Genomic DNA, 25,242 nt, shown 5'->3' on the forward strand with positions numbered 1-25,242 from the left:
CAGACCCCTTGTGAGACCATATGCTGGTGCGGTTGGCCCTGGGTTCCTCCTAATGCAAGACAATGCTAGACCTCATGTGGCTGGAGTGTGTCAGCAGTTCCTGCAAGAGGAAGGCATTGATGCTATGGACTGGCCCGCCCCTTCCCAAAACCTGAATCCAATTGAGCACATCTGGAACATCATGTCTCGCTCCATCCACCAACAGACTGCACCACAACCTGTCCAGGAGTTGGCGGATTCTTAAGTCCAGGTCTGAGAGGAGATCCCTCAGGAGACCATCCGCCACCTCATCAGGAGCATGCCCAGGCATTGTAGGGAGGTCATACAGGCACGTGGAGGCCACACACACTACTGAGCCTCATTTTGACTTGTTTTAAGGACATTACATCAAAGTTGGATCAGCCTGTAGTGCGGTTTTCCACTTTAATTTTGAGTGTGACTCCAAATCCGGACCTCCATGGGTTGATAAATTTGATTTCCATTGATAATTTTTGTGTGATTTTGTTGTCAGCACATTCAACTATGTAAAGAAAAAAGTATTTAATAAGAATATTTCATTCATTCAGATCTAGGATGTGTTATTTTAGTGTTCTCTTTATTTTTTTGAGCAGTGTATATTTCACAACGGTTTGGATGGTACAATGATTCTCTACACTAGCTTGTTTTGTCACAAATTATAATTAGGCAAACTATTAGAATTTTTGCAACCAGGAAATGGCTGCGGGATTTCTGTATAGTTCATCTTTAACAGATGATCAAGCTACAGTATGATGTGTTTACTTGGCCAGGTTAACCTTTATCTACTCACCTGTGTTCATTTTGACTGTTCTTAGGTTATTAAGAGGCCCACAGCGATAGAAGACTGTAGCTGTGTACAGAGATTTCTGAAGAGGAATTTTAGCTAAATTAAGTTACTCAGCCACTCCCAAAAACTGCTGTGTTGTTTGCCTAGTGCTCGTCTTAAAAGGGACAGATTTAATTTCCTTACATAGGACTGGACTCTCGCTAAACTGGCACAATTTCCTGCTCTCTAATATTTATTCTCTTCTGTTCTCTACTAAATAATAGCCTTCTGCTCATATAGTGTAAATAGGGCTACCCATGCTTCTGTATGAAATAGCAGAAGAATTGCTGGTGGAGTGAGATCTGTCCTCCTTCCTCTAAGTGGTGCAATAGTAGTGACTAGGACACTGGACAGGCAGTAAGAATTCACCCCAGACTATCAGGCATAAGTTCCACAGTTTCAAGTGCCACAGGACAGCAGTCAGCTGTATGCACCAAACCACTTAGAATCATAATTGCAAGAAGCAAACAAACACTGCCACACATTCCAGAGAGTCACTCACACATACCAAAGAATGGAACATGTCACTTTTCACCACTTTTTACATTTCATTTGCTGAAATCTGTGATGCAACCTTTTATACTTTTAAAATGTATTTTACCAAACATCCATTAGCAAAAGCACGCACACACCAATTTTAGTAACATGCATTTGAATTTCAAAGTGAGTATTTCACCAACACCTTAGTTATTTTAGTGCCTGGATTTCACTGAGTAGACTCCATGAATATCCTAGATGTTTTGGAGAGCTGACCATCAACATGGTTATTTCAAGGTTAAACCAACCTAATTTTCCATGACATTGTGTGTGTGGGCTGGAGAAAATACTGGCAAAACCCACTGCGTTTTAATTAACCACTACATAACATTGATATGCATGTACATGCGTGAAGCAGAATCACTCCAAGGTAAATCTTTTGATGTTAACAAAGGAAGACAAATTGTGTCCCCACCAGCCCAGCCTTCAAATCATAAACTGTACTATAGAGTGCAGTACTGATCAAAACATATTCTTGTCGATTTATGACCTTTGTTTTCTATCCCTTTGAGCGTTGTAGACAGGGCTTTGAGAGAGTAGTAAATTACTGGTATGCGCTATTAAGTGTGCATTGGACGTTGAGAGATTCCTGTTGCAAGCTTGAAAAAGGACAAATGGATTTTGAAAGTGGTTTTTCTAAGAAATTAGAACAAAAGGGAGAATGTAATCAAAATGAAGGCTTATGTGGACAGTGCTTAGTCCTTTTCATACCATTGTGCTATTTTTGTGCAATTTTTATTCTGGGCAGTAATTTATTCTGTAATCCTTGCCTGCCAAGAGGATAAAAACAACACTGTTTAAGAATTTTCTCTCTATGCAGAGAGTCTGACAAATGGTAAATCAGAATAATTATGTACACATTTTTTCTGTTAGGCTTTCCATCTACTTACTTTATATGTATGGTGCCTATAACTTTGATTCACAATGCCTACCATGAGACAGTATACACAATAATAATTATATTCATGAAGTTACTAAAGTGGACTACCCCGTCTCTCCAGAAGTGTAATTCAACACAATTCAACTATGAAAAAGTAGCAAAGGTAGCAGAAAAAAAAGTTGATGAGATGCTGCCACTGATGATGCCCTGATGCACTGTGGGAAGGTGTGGGCCGCCTAAGTGTAGATTGCACATTTGAGAAGTTAACGTACCTCAACCAATGAATAATATTACACTCATTATCTTGATTCTACGTCATACTTTTGCACTCTTTGTATGTTCTCTGAATAAAGCTCTCTTCATTGCACACTGGTTTCCACATTCAACACAATCAACGTCAGAAGTTAGTGTAGCCACACGTCACATAACACATTAGTGCCATTAAGGAAGCTTTGGGTACCAATACGAAAGCTTGTTCCACGAAATAGGATTCCAGCAAAGAAGAAAGAAAACTGGAACGCTCCATATAAATGAAGCAAAACCGAAAGAATAACACCCAACACATTATTGAATTGAGAGAACATGAGACAATTCGCAAAAAAGAGCACGTAGCGTTTAATATAAAACACCTCAGACATAGGAAGTGTTTCATTATAGATGAGGGTCTGAGTGAGAGCTATGGCAGGGGGGGCCTCCATCTTGGTCCAAGCCTTTTCCACCTTATTTGATTAGCCCAAACCTAAATTATATTAATGCGTGATGTGATAGCCATCAGTTCGCTCCGCGGATGGACGACTAAATTTTACATTTACATTTAAGTCATTTAGCAGACGCTCTTATCCAGAGCGACTTACAATTGGTGCATTCACCTTATGACATCCAGTGGAACAGTAGTGCATCTAAATATTTTAAGGGGGGTGAGAGGGGTTACTTTATCCTATCCTAGGTATTCCTTAAAGAGGTGGGGTTTCAGGTGTCTCCGGAAGGTGGTGATTGACTCCGCTGTCCTGGCGTCGTGAGGGAGTTTGTTCCACCATTGGGGGCCAGAGCAGCGAACAGTTTTGACTGGGCTGAGCGGAACTGTACTTCCTCAGTGGTAGGGAGGCGAGCAGGCCAGAGGTGGATGAACGCAGTGCCCTTGTTTGGGTGTAGGGCCTGATCAGAGCCTGGAGGTACTGAGGTGCCGTTCCCCTCACAGCTCCGTAGGCAAGCACCATGGTCTTGTAGCGGATGCGAGCTTCAACTGGAAGCCAGTGGAGAGAGCGGAGGAGCGGGGTGACGTGAGAGAACTTGGGAAGGTTGAACACCAGACGGGCTGCGGCGTTCTGGATGAGTTGTAGGGGTTTAATGGCACAGGCAGGGAGCCCAGCCAACAGCGAGTTGCAGTAATCCAGACGGGAGATGACGAGTGCCTGGATTAGGACCTGCGCCGCTTCCTGTGTGAGGCAGGGTCGTACTCTGCGGATGTTGTAGAGCATGAACCTACAGGAACGGGCCACCGCCTTGATGTTAGTTGAGAACGACAGGGTGTTGTCCAGGATCACGCCAAGGTTCTTAGCGCTCTGGGAGGAGGACACAATGGAGTTGTCAACCGTGATGGCGAGATCATGGAACGGGCAGTCCTTCCCCGGGAGGAAGAGCAGCTCCGTCTTGCCGAGGTTCAGCTTGAGGTGGTGATCCGTCATCCACACTGATATGTCTGCCAGACATGCAGAGATGCGATTCGCCACCTGATCATCAGAAGGGGAAAGGAGAAGATTAATTGTGTGTCGTCTGCATAGCAATGATAGGAGAGACCATGTGAGGTTATGACAGAGCCAAGTGACTTGGTGTATAGCGAGAATAGGAGAGGGCCTAGAACAGAGCCCTGGGGGACACCAGTGGTGAGAGCACGTGGTGTGGAGACGGATTCTCGCCACGCCACCTGGTAGGAGCGACCTGTCAGGTAGGACGCAATCAAGCGTGGGCCGCGCCGGAGATGCCCAACTCGGAGAGGGTGGAGAGGAGGATCTGATGGTTCACAGTATCGAAGGCAGCCGATAGGTCTAGAAGGATGAGAGCAGAGGAGAGAGAGTTAGCTTTAGCAGTGCGGAGCGCCTCCGTGATACAGAGAAGAGCAGTCTCAGTTGAATGACTAGTCTTGAAACCTGACTGATTTGGATCAAGAAGGTCATTCTGAGAGAGATAGCGGGAGAGCTGGCCAAGGACGGCACGTTCAAGAGTTTTGGAGAGAAAAGAAAGAAGGGATACTGGTCTGTAGTTGTTGACATCGGAGGGATCGAGTGTAGGTTTTTTTCAGAAGGGGTGCAACTCTCGCTCTCTTGAAGATGGAAGGGACGTAGCCAGCGGTCAGGGATGAGTTGATGAGCGAGGTGAGGTAAGGGAGAAGGTCTCCGGAAATGGTCTGGAGAAGAGAGGAGGGGATAGGGTCAAGCGGGCAGGTTGTTGGGCGGCCGGCCGTCACAAGACGCGAGATTTCATCTGGAGAGAGGGGGAGAAAGAGGTCAGAGCACAGGGTAGGGTAGTGTGAGCAGAACCAGCGGTGTCGTTTGACTTAGCAAACGAGGATCGGATGTCGTCGACCTTCTTTTCAAAATGGTTGACGAAGTCATCTGCAGAGAGGGAGGAGGGGGGAGGGGAGGAGGATTCAGGAGGGAGGAGAAGGTTGCAAAGAGCTTCCTAGGGTTAGAGGCAGATGCTTGGAATTTAGAGTGGTAGAAAGTGGCTTTAGCAGCAGAGAGAGAAGAGGAAAATGTAGAGAGGAGGGAGTGAAAGGATGTCAGGTCCGCAGGGAGGCGAGTTTTCCTCCATTTCCGCTCGGCTGCCCGGAGCCCTGTTCTGTGAGCTTGCAATGAGTCGTTGAGCCACGGAGCGGGAGGGGAGGACCGAGCCGGCCTGGAGGATAGGGGACATAGAGAGTCAAAGGATGCAGAAAGGGAGGAGAGGAGGGTTGAGGAGGCAGAATCAGGAGATAGGTTGGAGAAGGTTTGAGCAGAGGGAAGAGATGATAGGATGGAAGAGGAGAGAGTAGCGGGGAGAGAGAGCGAAGGTTGGGACGGCGCGATACCATCCGAGTAGGGGCAGTGTGGGAAGTGTTGGATGAGAGCGAGAGGGAGAAGGATACAAGGTAGTGGTCGGAGACTTGGAGGGGATTTGCAATGAGGTTAGTGGAAGAACAGCATCTAGTAAAGATGAGGTCGAGCGTATTTCCTGCCTTGTGAGTAGGGGGGAAGGTGAGAGGGTGAGGTCAAAAGAGGAGAGGAGTGGAAAGAAGGAGGCAGAGAGGAATGAGTCAAAGGTAGACGTGGGGAGGTTAAAGTCGCCCAGAACTGTGAGAGGTGAGCCGTCCTCAGGAAAGGAGCTTATCAAGGCATCAAGCTCATTGATGAACTCTCCGAGGGAACCTGGAGGGCGATAAATGATAAGGATGTTAAGCTTGAAAGGGCTGGTAACTGTGACAGCATGGAATTCAAAGGAGGCGATAGACAGATGGGTAAGGGGAGAAAGAGAGAATGACCACTTGGGAGAGATGAGGATCCCGGTGCCACCACCCCGCTGACCAGAAGCTCTCGGGGTGTGCGAGAACACGTGGGCAGACGAAGAGAGAGCAGTAGGAGTAGCAGTGTTGTCTGTGGTGATCCATGTTTCCGTCAGTGCCAAGAAGTCGAGGGACTGGAGGGATGCATAGGCTGAGATGAACTCTGCCTTGTTGGCCGCAGATCGGCAGTTCCAGAGGCTACCGGAGACCTGGAACTCCACGTGGGTCGTGCGCGCTGGGACCACCAGATTAGGTGGCCGCGCTGGCCACGCGGTGTGGAGCGTTTGTATGGTCTGTGCAGAGAGGAGAGAACAGGGATAGACAGACACATAGTTGACAGGCTACACAAGAGGCTACGCTAATGCAAAGGAGATTGGAATGACAAGTGGACTACACGTCTCGAGTGTTCAGAAAGTTAAGCTTACGTAGCAAGAATCTTATTGACTAAAATGATTAAAATGATACAGTACTGCTGAAGTAGGCTAGCTGGCAGAGGCTGCGTTGTTGACTATGTAGGCTAGCTGGCAGTGTCTGCGTTGTTGACACTACACTAATCATCCCACCCCTTCTCTCCTGATGACTTATCAGATCTGACATGTTTGTATGATAAATGTAATTACGTTTATATTGGGCCTCCACTGCTGTCTGCTGAAGGAGATCGCATTACTCATTCATTTGAACGATTCCCCTTAATTTAAAACAAAGCAACTTAATTCTGGAAGGTCCAAAAGAGTATAATATGTTTTTATGCATGAATAATATAATTAAGGGAAGAACTGAGTTGAAACTGCTTTGGGAAACTTTGGGTTAAAATGCTTGACCACTAAAAATTCTTTAGGCATCCAGTGAAAGTCTCGAGCTGAATGACAACACTAAGATGTTGACCTTTGCTCATTATTTGCCATACAAGTTCTGTACACCCAGAGGCATGGAAATGGCTACAGCTAAAAATAAGAGTGACCTTTTTGGTATGAGTTAGACCGAGACACTTTAAGTACACTCTGGTAAAATAATATGAACCAAACATGTAAAGTATAGGAGGATTTTATTGCTATGCTTCACATGGGAATACCTTCCTTAAATATGGATTGTATGTCCTCAGTCTATTGAAGTCTGAACTATTGACCTAAACCACATTGTCATTGATCCAAGTAATGTGGACTCTGAGATAATGTCAATGATCTGCGACATGAATGTTTAATGACCTATCATGTATCTTAATTATGAATGACAGAGACTGGATTGAACTGTAATTGTCAGGACATTGAGAAAAAGTGTCTGTTACCAATACTATGTGTACAAAATCAAGTTATTTCCCAACAAACTTGGACTTTGTATGAGGGCACAAGGTGAGACCCAAATGCAGACACAGGAGGCAGATAGTTGAGCGTTGACCTTTATTATACCAAAAGGGGTAGGCAAAAGGCAGAAATCGGCACTAGGAGAACCGCTGGTTGACTTGGCAAAACAAGACGAACTGGCACAGAGAGGCAGGAAACACAGGGATAAATACACCAGGGACTAATGGGGAAAACAGGAGACACCTGGAGGTGGGTGGAGACAACCACAAAGACAGGTGAAACAGATCAGGGTATGACACTTTGAAGTAGAAAGTGGCCTTCTTTAGAGGATAAGGTTGTTAGTTGGCATCAGTACAGGCTGTTCTCAAGCCAAGGACAAGTGAGTGCCCTTAAAATGCCAGACAGAGAGGAGGGAGAAAGGGTTTTGGCAGATATCTTGTTAAATGAAATCTCTAAACAAACACAACAATAAATTCCACTTGATAATAAGTGACGCATCTACAGCAAACTCCAGAAAGGTTGTTCGGTGAATGGGTTCATAGTGAAGGTGGTAGGTAGCCTAGCAGTTTGAGCGTTGGGCCAGTAAGTGAAAGGTCACTGGTTTGAATTCCCAAGCAGACAAGGTGAAAAATCGGTTGATGTGCCCTTGAGCAAGGAACTTACCCCTAATTCTCTCCAGGGGTGTTTTACTACTATGGCTGATTGGTTAAAACAACACTGCATCCATCTGGTATATGTGACAATAAAACATTTTTTTAATGATTCTTTGGGTAATGCTCTGTAGGGGAGAGTGGGGTAAGTTGAGCAACCCTTGTTTCTAGGAAACTATACACTGAATTATTTGACCAAATATTTAGGAAGTGGTTGTCATTTCATGGACTCCGTGAAGGGATAAACAACACTGAAAAAGTGGTAAGCAAGAAAATCACATGAATTTGTGTTAAATGTTACTTCATGCTTGTATCTAAACAAAAGTAAAGAATTTTAAAGATTGTTCTATACATCATTTGGGGTCTCTGTAAGCTTCAATATGAGGTCCTAAACCTAGCATGAAAGTGCATCCTTGTAGCTGTGTGGGCTAATATAGTCAAAATGTTTGCCTTCGGGTAAGTTGAGCCAATAGCAAGTTGATATAAATGTATGATTTTTCTTTTTAGATGTAATGGAAGGCATTATCGCTGGGATTGGCCCTGTTATTAGCTCATATGTTAAGTGTTTGTTGGCCTGTGTTAAAAGATGCTTAATTTATTAGACAAAAAGGCGGTTTTGATTGTGTTGAATTGTTTGGGAAATAAAGATAGACATGGTTTTAAAAGGGTAGTGGCAGTATACTATTCAGTACAGAAATTTGTAGGCGGTTTAACTTACCCTGTCCCTCGACTCACCCCATACCCGGGGTAAGGACAAGCTACAGTATGTTTTCAAATTGAATGTTTACATTAATTCTGATCGTTTCCAGGGATACACTATAGATATCTTTGTTAGAAAGAATACTATATTTCCTTTGATGGAGTGATGCTGAATATAAAATTGCTTAACTTACCCCACTCTCCCCTACTGTAAATAGAAGAAAAGAGGTTGAGGCAAGGGGAGGATCCCTTCTGCAGCGACTCCAGCTGGGTGGTAAACTCAGAGTAGGGTTCTGTCCGCCTCTCTCTATCCCCGCTTGAGTCATCAAATGAACATTTAACTGATTTAATACAATGGGAGAAGTCACCATCTCTTTTGTGTAAGGCCTATAACAGCCTGGTGTGTCCCCCTCCGTAGACAAGGACACGGAGGCATGTGTATGGGGCAGCCTTCTAATAATTGGTGAGAATGGCATGGAAATGGAGTGGCCTTTAAAGGTATCCCAATGTTAGCAATCCAAATGAAGGTTATCTTTTTTTAGGGACAAGAGAAACTGTATCTAGGCCAACCTGTATCTCCACTAGTATTTGGGTGAAGGATACTGTCTGCAATGGAAAAAAGGTCAACATGGTGCAACAGTCCACTCCCATTATGCAAATACATCCCAAAATCCACCATATCCCAAGTCTCATCTTAAAGGTCAGGCATACTCTAGAAAGCTCAGTCATGCTTGGTTAGATGCAGAGTGCATAAGAAATGTTACCTAATTCAGAGTCATATTTTCTAGATTATTAATAATGTTATTATAATACTTATGACATTTAAATCCTCCCTAAGCCATTCCAGGATTGGAGTTCTGTGGTCTTTCGCATTGCAGAGGAGCACTGGTATATAGACTGTAGCGTCATATTGCTTTGTTTGAACTAATAAGGATACTCTAGCCTAGTACCATGTTCAGACTAATTTTGCCTTAAAGTGAAAGTATTTTAATTTGAGAGCTTGGGACTAGGTTCTATCTGCAAAAAGTTGATTCTGAGAATTGGCTTTATAGTTCCGAACCCTCATTGGTTTGAATGGTGTCAACATTTTTTTTTTTGTCTTGTATTCTTTTGAACTTAACATGAATTGGAATATTTAGAGTACTGAATAGGTAGAGAGCCATTTACTCTGTTCATATTTTATTTTGTTGCGTTGTCGAAGGAACCTGCCAGTAAGCATTTCGTTGGATGTGAATACCATGTGTATCCTGTGCATATGACTAATAATTGAACTTGAACTTCATTTAGTCAAGCAAGCAGACCACGAATAATTAAACTCTAAACCGGACACACAAAGATCCCACATCTACACAGGTATATCAGGGCCTTGATAAAAATGTTAAAAGAGCTGCTCGCAAGGCATTGACAAAAAAACTCTCCTCTCTATTCAAGGTCTATTTTAAAAGCCTCCTACTCCCTAGCAGAAACCGCAGAAGAGATGTTGAACGTATCAGTGTGGTAGTAGACCGAGGGCGAAGTCAAACATCACACGCTACACGATCTCACTGCATTGACACAATGGACCGGAGACACCTCCATTTGCCACGGCTGCTGGTCCCTCAGCTCCGACAGGGGTATTGACTCACAGCTGATATGAATGAGGTGGAAAGCCCCCACACAATACAGTGATTCTATGCTAACGGCCGTGGACTGAACCTGTGACTCATGCCAGTGCTACATTTAAAGAAAGCACAGTGGGGGTGGCTGGCCATGACCGGGTCTCGCTAAACGCCTCCCAGAATTCCCGTGGGATGTGCTCTGGTTTTAGAGTCTCAGAACAGGCAGGAGAGGCTGATTTCTGAATGGAATTTACAAGTGAATATAACTTTATATTGGTGATTCACATAGCGGATGTGATTCATTTCTAAGTATTTGTTTATAGGTTTTCTACTCGTACTGTGATGACATTTAGTATGAACGGAAGTGTGCAACACTGTCATCTGTACAGGGTACAAGGCTTTTGTCTATCCAGGGAGGTCAGTCACAAATGTGTTCTTCTTCCTCCCTTGAGGTTGAAATCAGGACATTTACATGGCCAAGATAAACATGTCGGACCAGCAACACAGCACGTACTCAGGCGCAGTGTAAACACATCATCAATATGGCTGGTATGTATCTGCAGGGTTGGGGTACTGTAACTGATTACATGTATAAAACATTTAAAAAACGGTAATCAGTTATGATACCAGCAAAAATATTGTAATCAGATTTCAGATACTTTTGAAAAACTAGACCATTACTTTTAAATTCAAAGGCTAATTGCGAGGGGAAAAAAGACATTCAATTAAGCAAATGTAAGTTTGTTCCACCACTATGGTGACACCTTTTTGTCTAATCTGAAAGTAGTCAGATTACATTATTGATTACAATTTTCAACAGGTAACTAATAAATGTAACCTACCCAACCCTGTTATCTGACACCATAACGTCTCACTATTAAACTCCCCAGCAGGAACCAGCAGCAGGGTTCTCCAGTGTTTGCAGTGCAAAAAACAGGTATTATTAGAGGGGCACCTCACTTTACACACTCGTCACTCTACCTCCACTTTGTGTCCCACCACTCTCCTCACTGTCACTCTACCTCCACTTTGTGTCCCACCACTCTCCTCACTGTCACTCTACCTCCACTTTGTGTCCCACCACTCTCCTCACTGTCACTCTACCTCCACTTTGTGTCCCACCACTCTCCTCACTGTCACTCTACCTCCACTTTGTGTCCCACCACTCTCCTCACTGTCACTCTACCTCCACTTTGTGTCCCACCACTCTCCTCACTGTCACTCTACCTCCACTTTGTGTCCCACCACTCTCCTCACTGTCACTATCCTTGTGGGCACCAAAACAATTTATTCTCGTTCAAAATCCTATTTTCCCTAGCCCCTAAACCTAACCCTTTCCTTAAACTAAACCCTAATTCTAACCTTTTTTAATTGTAATCCTAAACGTCTTCCTCTGGAGGGATTTCAATCCAACTGTGCTTTGAGAGACATGTCCATGTCCTCCTTTTTTTTAAACTAGAAAAGTCAGTTAAGAAATTCTTATTTTCAGTGACAGCCTAGGACCAGTGGGTTTAACCACCTTGTTCAGGGGCAGAACGACAGATTTTTACCTTGTCAGCTCGGGGATTCAATCTAGCAACCTTTCAGTTACTGGTCCAACGCTCTAACCACTAGGCTACCTGCCGCTCCTACATCTGACCAAGCCTGTCCTGTCTTCAAGGCTCCCATTTACTTTGTTAGATATCAGATTACACTTATTTCGGGATAATCCAATGGTTATAGTAATAAGACAAGGCTGGCATATCTCTCTCTAAAGGACTTTTATACGGTCGTTGCTTTTCAACTCATCATGCTTTTCTCTTAGCCTTCCCACCCCTACGAGGGGCTAACTCTCGCTCATCTCAGGCAAAGCTCTTCTATGTCCTGGCGCTCAAATAGTGGAACAAGCTTCCCCCTCATGTCAGGACAGCTGAGTCCCTGCCCATCTTCTGAAAACGTTTGAAAGACCACCTCTTCAGAGTGCTTTTATTTATATATATATATATATATATAAACCTTTGTCTTGATTGCAGTAAAACTCTCACTTGTCTTTGCTCACTAGCACTGGCTTTGTTGATAGCTACTTTGTTGAAATAAAATGTACTGACTGTGATATGTGGTTGTCTCACCTAGCTATCTGAAGATGGATGTACTGACTGTGATATGTGGTTGTCTCACCTAGCTATCTGAAGATGGATGTAAGTCGATCTGGATAAGAGCATTTGCTAAAATGTAATGTAAACGTAACCCACTCAATAATTATTAACCATGCATGTGTTTTTCCCAAACTTATATTGTGTTCTGTAACCTGGACTTGACCTAGAGGGGTGGCAGGTGGCCTAGTGGTTAGAGAGTTGGACAAGTAACCGAAAGGTTGTTAGATCGTATCCCGAGCTGACAAGCTACAAATCTGTCCTTCTGCCCGTAAACAAGGCAGTTAACACACTGTTCCTAGGCCATCATTGTAAATAAGAATTTGTTCTTAACTGACTTGCCTAGTTAAATAAAGATTTTTAAAAAGTGAGCATCCCAGGATTCTGCAGCAGCCATGCACACATAAAGCTGGCTACTGAGCAATTAGCAATTAACCCCATTAATGTAATCATTCAGTGGGCATATGTGGGTAACTGGCAATCTTAAAAAGGGCTAATTGGACATAAAATTAAATGGCATCAGCCGAGTGGTTATGGGAAATAAAATGTCATGTTTACTGTCACTGAAATGGGGAGGCGGATGTCTTTTAGACTGTCCCCAGACAGACATCACTGCTAGCTCCATGGTTAGGGCAGAGGAAAAGGGAGGAGTGCAGGCAGCATTTAGTTAGGGGTCACTGGCAGGATACAGCTCATTATCCTGTTTGGAACAGGCAGTGTCTGCCCCTTACATACAAATCTTATTTTTGGGGAAAATGCGACGAATACAACAATACGTGACATGCCCTTAACCAACAATGCAGTTCAAGAAATGGAGTTAAGAAAATATTTACTAAAGTAAACAAATCAAAGTAACACAAGAAAATGACATAACAATAGTGAGGCTATATACATGGGGTACCGAGTGAATACATGGGGGTAAAGGTTAGTCAAGGTCATTTGTGAAGTGACTATGCATAATCAGTGAGTAGCAGCAGTGTTAAAAACAAATGCTGTCAATGTAAATAGTCCGGGTGGCCATTTGATGAATTGTTCAGCAGTCTTATGGCTTGGGGGTAGAAGCTGTTAAGGATCCTTTTGGTTCTAGACTTGGCGTTCCTGTACCGCGTGCCATGCGGTAGCAGAGAGAACAGTCAATGACTTGGGTGACTAGTGTCTTTTCTTTGGGGCCTTCCTCTGACACTGCCTGGTATATACAGTTGAAGTCTGAAGTTTACATACACTTTGTCATGACTTCCACCGAAGGTGGCTCCCCTTCCTGTTCGGGAGGTGCTCCGGAGGTAGTAGTCACCGGTCTACTAGCTGCCACCGATTCCCTTTTCTGTTGGTTATGTCTTATTGGTTTCACCGGTTTCTCGTTTGGGGTTTAGTTTAGGGCTATTTAAGCCTGTTATTCCCTCCTGCTTTTGTGCGGGCTTGTTTCTCTGTTCTGTTTTGTAGATGGTATTGTTTGTATTTTTCTGGACTGTTTTCCGGACAGTTTTTCTTAAACCTCTGCTCTCTGCGCCTGACTCCGCACCCACTTCACAAAATAGATGGCATCCTGAGGAAGGGAAATTGTGGCTATTGAAGCAACATCTCAAGACATCAAGACAAGTTAAAATAAAGCTTGGTTGCAAATGGGTCTTCCAAATGGACAATGACCCCAAGCATACTTCTAAAGTTGTGGCAGAATGGCTTAAGGACAACAAAGTCAAGGTATTGGAGTGGCCATCACACAGCCCTGCCCTCAATCCTGTAGAAAAGTTGTGGGCAGAACTGAAAAAGCATGTGCGTGCAAGGAGGCCTCAAACCTGACTCGGTTACACCAGCTCTGTCAGGAGGAATGGGCCAAAATTCACCCAACTTGTTGTGGAAGGCTACCTGAAACATTTGACCCAAGTTAAACAAGGCAATGCCACCAAATACTAATTGAGTATGTAAACTTCTAACTCACTGGGAATGTGAAAGAAATAAAAGCTGAAATAAATCCTTCTCTACTATTATTCTGACATCACATTCTTAAAATAAAGTGGTAATCCTAACTGACTGTCAGGAATAGTGAAAAACTGAGTTTAAATGTACATACACTAAGGTGTATGTAAACTTCCGACTTCAACTGTAGGTCCTGGATGACCGGAAGCTTTGCCCCAGTGATGTACTGGGCCATACGCACTACCCTCTGTAGTGCCTTATGGTCAGATGCTGAGCAGTTGCCATACCAGGTGGTGATGCAACAGTTCAGGATGCGCTCGATGGTACAGCTGTAGAACTTTTTGAGGAGCTGGTGACCCATGCCAAATCTTTTCAGTCTCCTGAGGGGGAAAATGTTTTGTGCCCTCTTCACAACTGTCTTGGTGTGTTTTGACCATTGTAGTTCATTGGTGATGTGGACACCAAGGAACTTTAACTCTTGACCCGCTCCACTTCAGCTCTGTCGACGTTAATGGGGACCTGTTCGGCCCTCTTTTTCCTATAGTCCACGATCAGCTCCTTTTGTCTTGCTCATATTGAGGGAGAGGTTGTTCTGGCATCACACTGCCAGGTCTCTGACTTCCTCCCTATAGGCTGTCTCGTTGTTGGTGGTCAGGCCTACCACTGTTGTGTCGTCAGCAAACTTAATGATGGTGTTAGTCGTGCTTGGTCACGCAGTCGTGCGTGAACAGGGAGTACAGGAGGTGACTAAGCACGCACCCCTGAGGGGCCCCGGTGTTGAGGATCATCGTGGCAGATGTGTTGTTGCCTACCCTTACCACCTGCAGGCGGCCCGTCAGGAAGTCCAGGATCCAGTAGCAGATGGAGGTGTAGCTTAGTGATGAGCTTGTGGGTTCTATGGTGTTGAATGCTGAGCTATAGTCAATTAACAGCATTCTCTCATATGTGTTATTTTTGTTCAGGTGGGAAAGGGCGGTGTGGAGTGGCTTTAGGGTTTCTGGCATGATGGCGTTGATGTGAGCCATGATCAGCCTTTCAAAGCACTTCATGGCTACAGACGTGAGTGCTACTGGGCAGTAATCATTTAGGCAGGTTACCTTCGCTTTCTTGGGCACAGGGACTATGGTTTTCTGTTTGAAACATGTAGGTATTAGTAGAGGGAAGAAGTTGGAAGTTGGTCAGGGAGAAGTTGAAAATGTCAGTAAAGACAGTTGCAAGTTGGTCCGCGTATACTTTGAGTACATGTCCTGGTAATCCGTCTGGCCCACAGCTTTGTGAATGTTGACCTGTTTTTTTAAAGGTCTTTCTCACATCGGCTACAGAAAGCGTGATCACAGTTGTCCAGAACAGCTGGTGCTCTCATGCATGCTTCAGTGTTGCTTGCCTTGAATAAAGCAAAAAAGGCATTTAGCTCATCTGGTAGGCTGGTCACTGGGCAGCTTGTGGCTGCGTTTCCCTTTCTAGTCCGTAATAGTGTTCAAGCCCTGCCAAATCCGACGACCGTCAGAGCTGGTGTAGTAGGATTAAATCTTGGTCCTGTATTGACTCTTTGCTGGTTCGTCTAAGGGCACAGTGGGATCTCTTAGCGTCTGGATCAGTGTCCCGCTCCTTGAAAGCGGCAGCTCTAGCCTATAGCTTGGTGCGGATGTTGCCTGTAATCCATGGCTTCTGGTTGGGATATGTACGTATGGTCACTGTGGGGATGACGTCGCTGCACTTAATGATGAATCCGGTGACCGAGGTGGTATACTCCTCAATGCCATTGGATGAATCCCGGAACATATTCCAGTCTGTGCTAGCAAAACAGTCCTGTAGCGTAGCATCCACATCATCTGACCACTTCCGTATTGAGCAAGTCATTGGTACTTTCTGCTTTAGTTTTTGCTTGTAAGCAGGAATCAGGAGGATAGAGTTATGGTCAGATTTGACAAATGGAGGGAGAGCATTGTGTGTGGAGTAAAGGTGGTCTAGAGGTTTTTTTCCCCCTCTGGTTGCACACGTAACATGCTGGTAGAAATGAGGTAAAACGGATTTAAGTTTGCCTGCATTAAAATCCCTGGCCACTAGGAGCGCGTTACTGGATGAGCATTTTCTTTTGTTTGCTTATGGCGGAATACAGCTCATTGAGTCTGGTCATAGTACCAGCTTCTGTTTGTAGTGGTAAATAGACAGCTACGAATAATAAAGATGAGAACTCTCTTGGTGGATAGTGTGGTCTACAGCTTATCATGAGGTATTCTTCCTCCGGCGATCAATTTCTTGAGACTTCTTTCATATTAGACATCACACACCAGCAGTTAATGACACACACATCCCCGCCCCTTGTCTTACCAGACGTAGCTGCTCTGTCCTGGCGGTGCACGGAGAAGCCAGCCAACTCTATATTATCCGTGTCGTCGATTTAAGATGCTTAAGATATTACCGTTTTAATGTCCCGTTGGTAAGATGGTCTTAATCATAGATTGTCCCATTTTTTTCCAATGATTGTACGTTGGCCAATAATACGGAGGGTAGTGGTGGTTTACCTACTCGTCTACAAATTCTTACAAGTCACACGCGGATGAAGGGATTTGGACCTTGGCTCGACAAAGCAGCATATCCTTTGATTGGACACATTAAAGAAAAACTCTTTGTCCAGTTCGTGGTCATAGCTGTTCTGATGTCCAGAAGCTTTTTTTGGTCATAAGAGACGGTAGCAGCAACATTATGTACAAAGTGAGTTACAAACAATGCGAAAAAACAAACAAAATAGCCCAGTTGGTTAGGAGCCCGTAAAACGGCAGCCATCCCCCCGGCACCATTATTATCCATACATGTTTATTAACCTGGCATTTGGACATGTGTCCGTCAAACCACCGAGCGGAGGGGAGAGACAGTCAGGAAGGGTGAGGCAATGGAGGAGCAGCCAATAGTTGGGCAGCGTTTGGGTTCTGAAGGTGATTTCACACCCCCTCTGTTGATGTGTGAATGAATTCGAGTGGGACAGAAGGTTCATTAAAATAGAGGAGTTGGGGTGTGTGTGACTCAGTGCGTGATTGTGAGCGCGAATGTGAATTCAACCGTGTTTGTGTGTCTCTGTTTATGTGTGAAAATGTGCATTCATCTGTACATGTAATCTTAATTTGATCACTCTTGTCGCAGAGAAATGCAAACTTGTAGTGTTTGAGGTTTTAAAAGGCTTTTACCGTTTTGTAAGTTCCACTTTAAAATCTGACTTGATTTGCCCTAATGAAAAACTGTATCAACCCCTGTCAAAATGTCCATTTAATTATAATCCACATACTAATTCACATCACAGATCTGTATGTGTTTTGTGTTCATGCGGAGCACCCATGTCACAGCCCTAAGTACACACAGTAATTACACTGGCACTTTCTTGGACCTGTTGGCAGTAATATAAATGGCGATTTTGGTGAAGAAAGAGGCTGGCAGGGGGTCTAAAATGGATTTGTCATTCCAATCTGGAAAAGATTGGACTAATTTGGCAAAGCCATTTATAGAAACAGCAGTCCAAACTGATGCGATGTACGTCTTCCCAGGATCCTAGGCTGAGCTAGTTCTCTTAACTGAAGCAATTAAAATATCCAGAAGTGATTAATCTCTAAAAATCATTTAATGACAGTCTATGCAGCAACAATTGTGATGCGTCTGTGACAAAAGTCTATCTTCAGTAATCATAGGTGTACTAAATTGCCTCTAACCTTAAACACCTTTCCGTTAGACACGATCGAGAGCTTTGTTGTGTCCGACGTCAACCAAGAGCTTTAATAATTTCCCTGGAAATTAGAAATTTCTAGAAATGTCCGAACAAATGATTACCCATCGTCCATTGCATTTCACTTGCTTTCGTAAGAGAGAATTGTGATTTATACAGAACTACAGTAACTTGAGAGAGAAGTGTTTAATATAAATGCTAAATGTCACAGGGGAGTACTGTATAAATGTTTTAAACACTTCTGTAAACAGATGTGAACTTTAGCAATTTACTTTGTTGGACCATTATTCACTCGGACGAGTAAGTACTTACTGCTATCAATGAAAGGGAAACTTGTTTATTTGTACTTTTTATTTACATGTTATTTACTGCTTTTATGTGCCTGACAATGTATTGCTGCCACCCAGGTTGCATTATGATTCTGCCAATATAAGAAATAGGCTTTTTGGTCTCTCTCCCAAAACTCGTGACTGCTTTGTCTTTTTTTGTTTTAAGGGATGATATATTTCATTGCCCCTCTGTTTTATGGTCAGTTGGTGGAATGTGTCGACTCATTTGATATACTGAAACATTTTGTTATTGTTCCTGTAGTGCTATCATAATATTGGGTAACAATTTAAATGAACTGTATATTATAAACATTACATTTATTTGAACACTTTCTTTTAAATCTGTGTTATGCATCAGGTCCCCATAAAGAAATGGTTGATCAGATATACAATTCTATCAACCTAGCCACAGATTTCCTCTAGACTTGTCTGTCTGTACCATTACATTATAGGCTGCTGAATGTCTCTTCCATGCTTCAGGAAGTGTGAAATCATTTGTGTGGGTGGACTAATTGACTACTTGATTGACTTCCCTGAAACAATTGATCCAGCCTAGCAGCAAGTCAACAGCTTACTCTGGGACATTTACATTACATTTACATTTAAGTCATTTAGCAGACGCTCTTATCCAGAGCGACTTACAAATTGGTGCATTCACCTTATGACATCCAGTGGAACAGCCACTTTACAATAGTGCATCTAAATCTTTTAAGGGGGGGGGTGGGGTGAGAGGGATTACTTTATCCTATCCTAGGTATTCCTTAAAGAGGTGGGGTTTCAGGTGTCTCCGGAAGGTGGTGATTGACTCCGCTGTCCTGGCGTCGTGAGGGAGTTTGTTCCACCATTGGGGGCCAGAGCAGCGAACAGTTTTGACTGGGCTGAGCGGGAACTGTACTTCCTCAGTGGTAGGGAGGCGAGCAGGCCAGAGGTGGATGAACGCAGTGCCCTTGTTTGGGTGTAGGGCCTGATCAGAGCCTGGAGGTACTGAGGTGCCGTTCCCCTCACAGCTCCGTAGGCAAGCACCATGGTCTTGTAGCGGATGCGAGCTTCAACTGGAAGCCAGTGGAGAGAGCGGAGGAGCGGGGTGACGTGAGAGAACTTGGGAAGGTTGAACACCAGACGGGCTGCGGCGTTCTGAATGAGTTGTAGGGGTTTAATGGCACAGGCAGGGAGCCCAGCCAACAGCGAGTTGCAGTAATCCAGACGGGAGATGACAAGTGCCTGGATTAGGACCTGCGCCGCTTCCTGTGTGAGGCAGGGTCGTACTCTGCGGATGTTGTAGAGCATGAACCTACAGGAACGGGTCACCGCCTTGATGTTAGTTGAGAACGAGAGGGTGTTGTCCAGGATCACGCCAAGGTTCTTAGCGCTCTGGGAGGAGGACACAGTGGAGTTGTCAACCGTGATGGCGAGATCATGGAACGGGCAGTCCTTCCCCGGGAGGAAGAGCAGCTCCGTCTTGCCGAGGTTCAGCTTGAGGTGGTGATCCGTCATCCACACTGATATGTCTGCCAGACATGCAGAGATGCAATTCGCCACCTGGTCATCAGAAGGGGGAAAGGAGAAGATTAATTGTGTGTCGTCTGCATAGCAATGATAGGAGAGACCATGTGAGGTTATGACAGAGCCAAGTGACTTGGTGTATAGCGAGAATAGGAGAGGGCCTAGAACAGAGCCCTGGGGGACACCAGTGGTGAGAGCACGTGGTGAGGAGACAGATTCTCGCCACGCCACCTGGTAGGAGCGACCTGTCAGGTAGGACGCAATCCAAGCGTGGGCCGCGCCGGAGATGCCCAACTCGGAGAGGGTGGAGAGGAGGATCTGATGGTTCACAGTATCGAAGGCAGCCGATAGGTCTAGAAGGATGAGAGCAGAGGAGAGAGAGTTAGCTTTAGCAGTGCGGAGCGCCTCCGTGATACAGAGAAGAGCAGTCTCAGTTGAATGACTAGTCTTGAAACCTGACTGATTTAGATCAAGAAGGTCATTCTGAGAGAGATAGCGGGAGAGCTGGCCAAGGACGGCACGTTCAAGAGTTTTGGAGAGAAAAGAAAGAAGGGATACTGGTCTGTAGTTGTTGACATCGGAGGGATCGAGTGTAGGTTTTTTCAGAAGGGGTGCAACTCTCGGGACGGAGGGCTTTGTTTTCCCCCTGTTGTAGACACAATCCATGAGGGCCTTAAACATGTCTCTGCATTGTGCCACTCAGGATTAGAGGAGATGGATGGACATTGAAACTAGAGGGGCTGGTATTGACCCCTGGAGGACTCCTGCTGAACGTCGACATCTGAACGCAGTTCCTCTAGGTATTGACTGAGATGCCCTCTGTTCCTGGACACAACACTTATTACCCTTATTACCTGTCCGCTCAGTAGACTGCATGCCTACTGCCTTGACTGCTGTAGTTCCTGCAGTCAAATGACCAAATTGCCCTCTAGTGGCCTCATGGGTGGAATGTTATTCATATTTTTCAGAATTTCCTCGTTAATAAACATTTTTTATCCTGTGTTTCTGTCAAAAGGTTTTCTTATTTCATTCTTCTATGTTGTATATCAAATGTAATATTGGAAGCAAACTCAATTATAAACATTTCAACTCTTTATCTGACATGGTACAGGTGTCTTTTATTTATGCCCATAACCATGTGCGTGAGGTGTACACTTTTTAATTTTTTTATCAAAGTAGATTTGTATAAGACTACCAAGAAACATCCTGTGTGACCCTGATTTAGCCCACTGCAGTAAATAAAATCAACTCATTTCTGTTTCAATAGCTCCTGGACATAAGGCAGACAGACTTTCTCAAGTTGTGTGTGTGTGTGCATAGAGGTTTGGTGCTGTTCTCACAAATAAGACAGTTGGTACTTATTGGAACCCAATTTTAACAGAGGCTGTCACAGAGAGACGGTCGGTGCCAAGTCAGACAAACAAAAGCTGCTGCAGCTGAGAGAGAGCGAGAAAGAGAGGCTTCATGTTAGCAGAGACAACTGTGTGTGTCTGACTGTTGGCTCTCTTTCCATCTCTGGCTTTCTCTCACTGATCCTATGGAACACCGGGGTCTAGTCTGAGATAATACCATAACAAATACATTTAGCCCAATATGCACAATAGTCGGACCTGTTCACAACAAAACAAATTGTAACAGGGGGAATCGGTTTGATGTGATAACAATGTCAATACAGTATGGAAATATTATAGGGGCTCTTGTTTAAGCCTTGATGCATCTATATCTCCTCGTGTGCTGGGGGATTTTCTACTGACGTGATTCTAGCACTTCTCCCGGTTTCCAGCGGCCCCAACACCATGCTGTCACTGAGTACTTTTACATGCACACTGAACACTTTACTCTGATTATTACCTTATGCCCATTTAAGAAAAGCAAAGTAAACATTAGCCAATTAAAACACCTGGATTAAAAATGGCTATCTTTTGAATTATTAAGACATGTAAAGACCTTAATCAGAGTTCTGCCTGTGTATTTGATGAGAGTCCCATCAGGTAGCCTGACTTCAGATGTGTTTGTGAACAGGATTATTAGAGAAATCATTCTTCTTGCAAAGCATGTAAACATTTTTATCAAACTATATTAGAGTAATCACAATTGTATTATTGTGTATGTACACGTACATCCCCACGGTCCGTCTCTGTAAAGATTCCATATTTACTCTTGACACATCCTCATCTATCCATTGCCATGGCAGCCTGTTACTTAACATACATGACATGTACGACGCATGATCACCGCCACTGTTTCCCCGAGAGAAATCAATCTACCCTGAGTGGCGCAGCGGTCTAAGGCATTGCATCGCAGTGCTAGAGGCGTCACTACAGTCCCTGGTTCAATTCCAGGCTCTATCACAACCGACCGTGATTGGGAGTCCCATAGGGTGACGGACAGTTGTCTGGGTTAGAGTTTGGCCGGGGTAGGCAGTCATTGTAAATAAGAATTTGTCCTTAACTGACTTGCCTAGTTAAATAAAAACAATTATCCTCTTCGCTCTGTCAATAGTTCAGTCTTTTTTTCTTTCTCTGTCCTTTCATCCATTCGAGGCTCAGTGTTGGAACCTTGTATGTGCAGTGGGAGTGTGATTGTCACATCTACCTTATGGCTGTTGTTTGTGTACTGTACAGTGACTTGCATTGTTGTGGTCCTTCTCCTGTCCTCCTTGTTGGTGTCGTCTAACGATCATTCAGAATGAGAGCCGGGGGCTCGGGTACAAACACCCTGGGGATTGATCGGACCAAACCCTTGGACATCTACTGCCATACATCTCCAAGCAGGCTTTGGTTAATGAAGAGGCTGCGAGAAAGTGTTTGTGTGGATGGGTGTTTGGGTTTATCCAGTCAAAGAATGAAATATCAAAGACGACTATCTGAAATTGTGCCTGAATCTGAATCGATTCCCAAACAATGGGTGCAGCCCTTCCAAAAATGTGTATGGTAGTTCAGTGCTGTCCAGATTAGATTGAACACTGGATAAGGCATATGCTCGACAAACTGTTAGAATCGGTATAGCGTGCTATGCATATTTCCCCATTACTCAGTCTCCTGTCCTGGTGTGATTTGAGCAGGCTGCACAAGGGGAAGGAAAATCAATTAACCTTTAGGGCAGCGGGAGCACCTTCCAACCAGCCAGGAGGGGAGGAAATGCATCTGGATTTAAAGGTTAGGGGATGGGTACTGATGGAGGAGAAATACACACAGGGGCATAAGTGATTTGTTACTGGATATACACAAATACACACTTGCAGACATGCAAAGCAAATACACACATACACTATCACAGATACACAAACACACTCACTCTTGTTTAACTAACCTTGTGGGGGGACACAATACCATTCAAAATCCTATTTTCTTAACCTAACCGTTACTCTAAGGTTAGGTTTAAGGTTAGGGCCTAACCTTAACCCTAAAACCTAACCTTAACCCTAAATCTAACCCTAAAACTAATTAGAAATAGCATTTGATCTTGTGGGGGGATCTTGTGGGGAATAACAATGTCCCCAGTTGGTCCCAAAAAATGATAATTACTGTTCTTGTGGGTACTTCTAGTCCCCACAAGTATAGTTAAACACATCCCCGCTAATTGACACATAATCATGTGCACGTTTAAGGAACAGTCCACATGCAATGTGTGTGTCGATTGTGGAAGTGTGGAATGAGACATAATACAAAACCTGAGCTTCATCCAAGCAAGAAGACAAACTCTACGTTAATTAAAAATAAACATTGAAATTAAATCACCTCTTCGTTTTTATTTAATTACAGTCCACACACTGAAAAAAATGTAATGGAACAGAGTACTGCAACTATTCTAACCTCAGACACCAACAACCTACATGATTGCAGCCAGGTTCACCTTCAGCGGGGGCTATTCTCCGTGGCCGTGACTAAGTCCACATCTGGCGTGAGAGGAAGACCAGTAGCCAGGTGAGGTGCAGGACAGCCAACCCAGCCAGGTGGATAAACATGGAGCCTCAGCCAGCCACATGCACACTGCTGCTTTCTTAATAACTGCCAGAATAAATTGAATTAACAGGGATTTGGTGATTAAATCATATTTACTCAGGTTCAGGAAATTCACTTATTTAATCGAAAACTCTCCAAAATCGTATTACAAGGAAAACAAAGAGGGGATTTAATTTCAGTGTTCATTTTCTATTTCAAGTTGCGTTACTTGCCTTGCCATATTGCCAGAAGTATGCAAGTACACTACATGATGAAAAGTATGTGGAGCCCATCTCATTCCAAAATCATGAGTATTAATATGGAGTTGGTTCCCCCTTTGATGCCATAACAGCCTCCACTCTTCTGGGAAGGCTTTCCAATAGATGTTGGAACATTTCTGTGGGGACTTGCTTTCATTCAGCCACAAGAGCTTGAGTGAGGTCGTGCACTGATGTTGGGTGATTAGGCCTGGCTCTCAGTCAGTGTTCCAATTCTTCCCAAAGGTGTTCTATGGGGTTGAGGTCAGGGCTCTGTGCAGGCCAGTCAAGTTCTTCCACACCGATCTCGTCAAACCATTTCTGTATGGACCTCGCTTTGTGCATGGGGGCATTGTCATGCTGAAACAGGAAAGGGCCTTCCCCAAACTGTCGCCTCAAAGTTGGAAGCGCATTATCGTCTGGAATGTAATTTTATGCTGTAGCGTTAAGATTTCCCTTAACTGTAACTAAGGGGCCTAGCCCGAACCATGAAAAACAGGCCCAGACCATTATTCCTTCTGCACTAAACTTCACAGTTGGCACTATGCATTGGGGCAGGTAGAGTTCTCCTAGCCAGATTCCTCCATCAGACTGCCAGATGATGATGCGTGATTCATCACTCCAGAGAACACGTTTCCAATGCTCCAGAGTCCAATGGCGGTGAGGTTTACACCACTCCAGCTGACACTTGGCACTGCACTGCGCATGGTGATCTTAAGCTTGTGTGCGTCTGCTCGGCCATGGAAACCCATTTCATGAAGCTCTCAATGAACAGTTCTTGTGCTGATGTTGCTTCCAGAGGCAGTTTGGAACTCAGTAGTGAGTTCAGCACTCGGCGGTCCCATTCTGTGAGCTTGTGTGGTCAACCACTTCGCGGCTGAGCCTTTGATGCTCCTAGACATTTCCACTTCACAATAACAGCACTTACAGTTGACCGGAGCAGCTCTAACAGGGCAGAAATCTGACTAACTGACTTGTTGGAAAAGTGGAATCTTATAACAGTGCCACGTTCAAAAGTAATTGAGCTCTTCAGTAAGGCCATTCTTATGCCAATGTTTGTCTATGGAGATTGCATGGCCGTGTGCTCGATTTTATGCATTTGTCAGCAACGGGTGTGGCTGCAATAGCCGATTCCACTAATTTGAATTGGTGTCCACATACTTGTGTATGTCAGCAAGTAATTACAATATGAAAAATACTGCAATAGTCTTGAGCAGATTGTTTTCATCAATTGTGCAGCGAATGAGCATATACATTGTACTGTGCAGCCGTCTTCATTGACCTTGCCAAGGCTTTCGACTCTGTCAATCACCATATTCTTATCGGCAGACTCAGTAGCCTCGGTTTTTCGGATGACTGCCTTGCCTGGTTCACCAATTACTTTGCAGACAGAGTTCAGTG

The 25,242-nt window shown here is 44.2% G+C and overlaps 1 long non-coding RNA gene across 2 annotated transcripts; it reads left to right on the forward strand.

Moving 5' to 3' along the window:
• The first annotated feature begins 7,407 nt into the window (after positions 1-7,407).
• LOC115106273 (uncharacterized) lies at positions 7,408-20,632 on the forward strand. Of its 2 annotated transcripts, none has more exons than XR_003860018.1 (4): positions 7,408-7,479; positions 10,500-10,596; positions 10,938-10,984; positions 20,344-20,632. It is a non-coding gene; the product is annotated as an uncharacterized LOC115106273 (long non-coding RNA). The 2 variants fall into 2 exon arrangements; XR_003860019.1 differs by having other exon boundaries at positions 10,941-10,984.
• The last annotated feature ends 4,610 nt before the right edge of the window (positions 20,633-25,242 follow it).

The sequence above is a fragment of the Oncorhynchus nerka genome, linkage group LG23, assembly GCF_034236695.1.
Source record: "Oncorhynchus nerka isolate Pitt River linkage group LG23, Oner_Uvic_2.0, whole genome shotgun sequence".
Lineage (NCBI taxonomy): Eukaryota > Metazoa > Chordata > Actinopteri > Salmoniformes > Salmonidae > Oncorhynchus > Oncorhynchus nerka.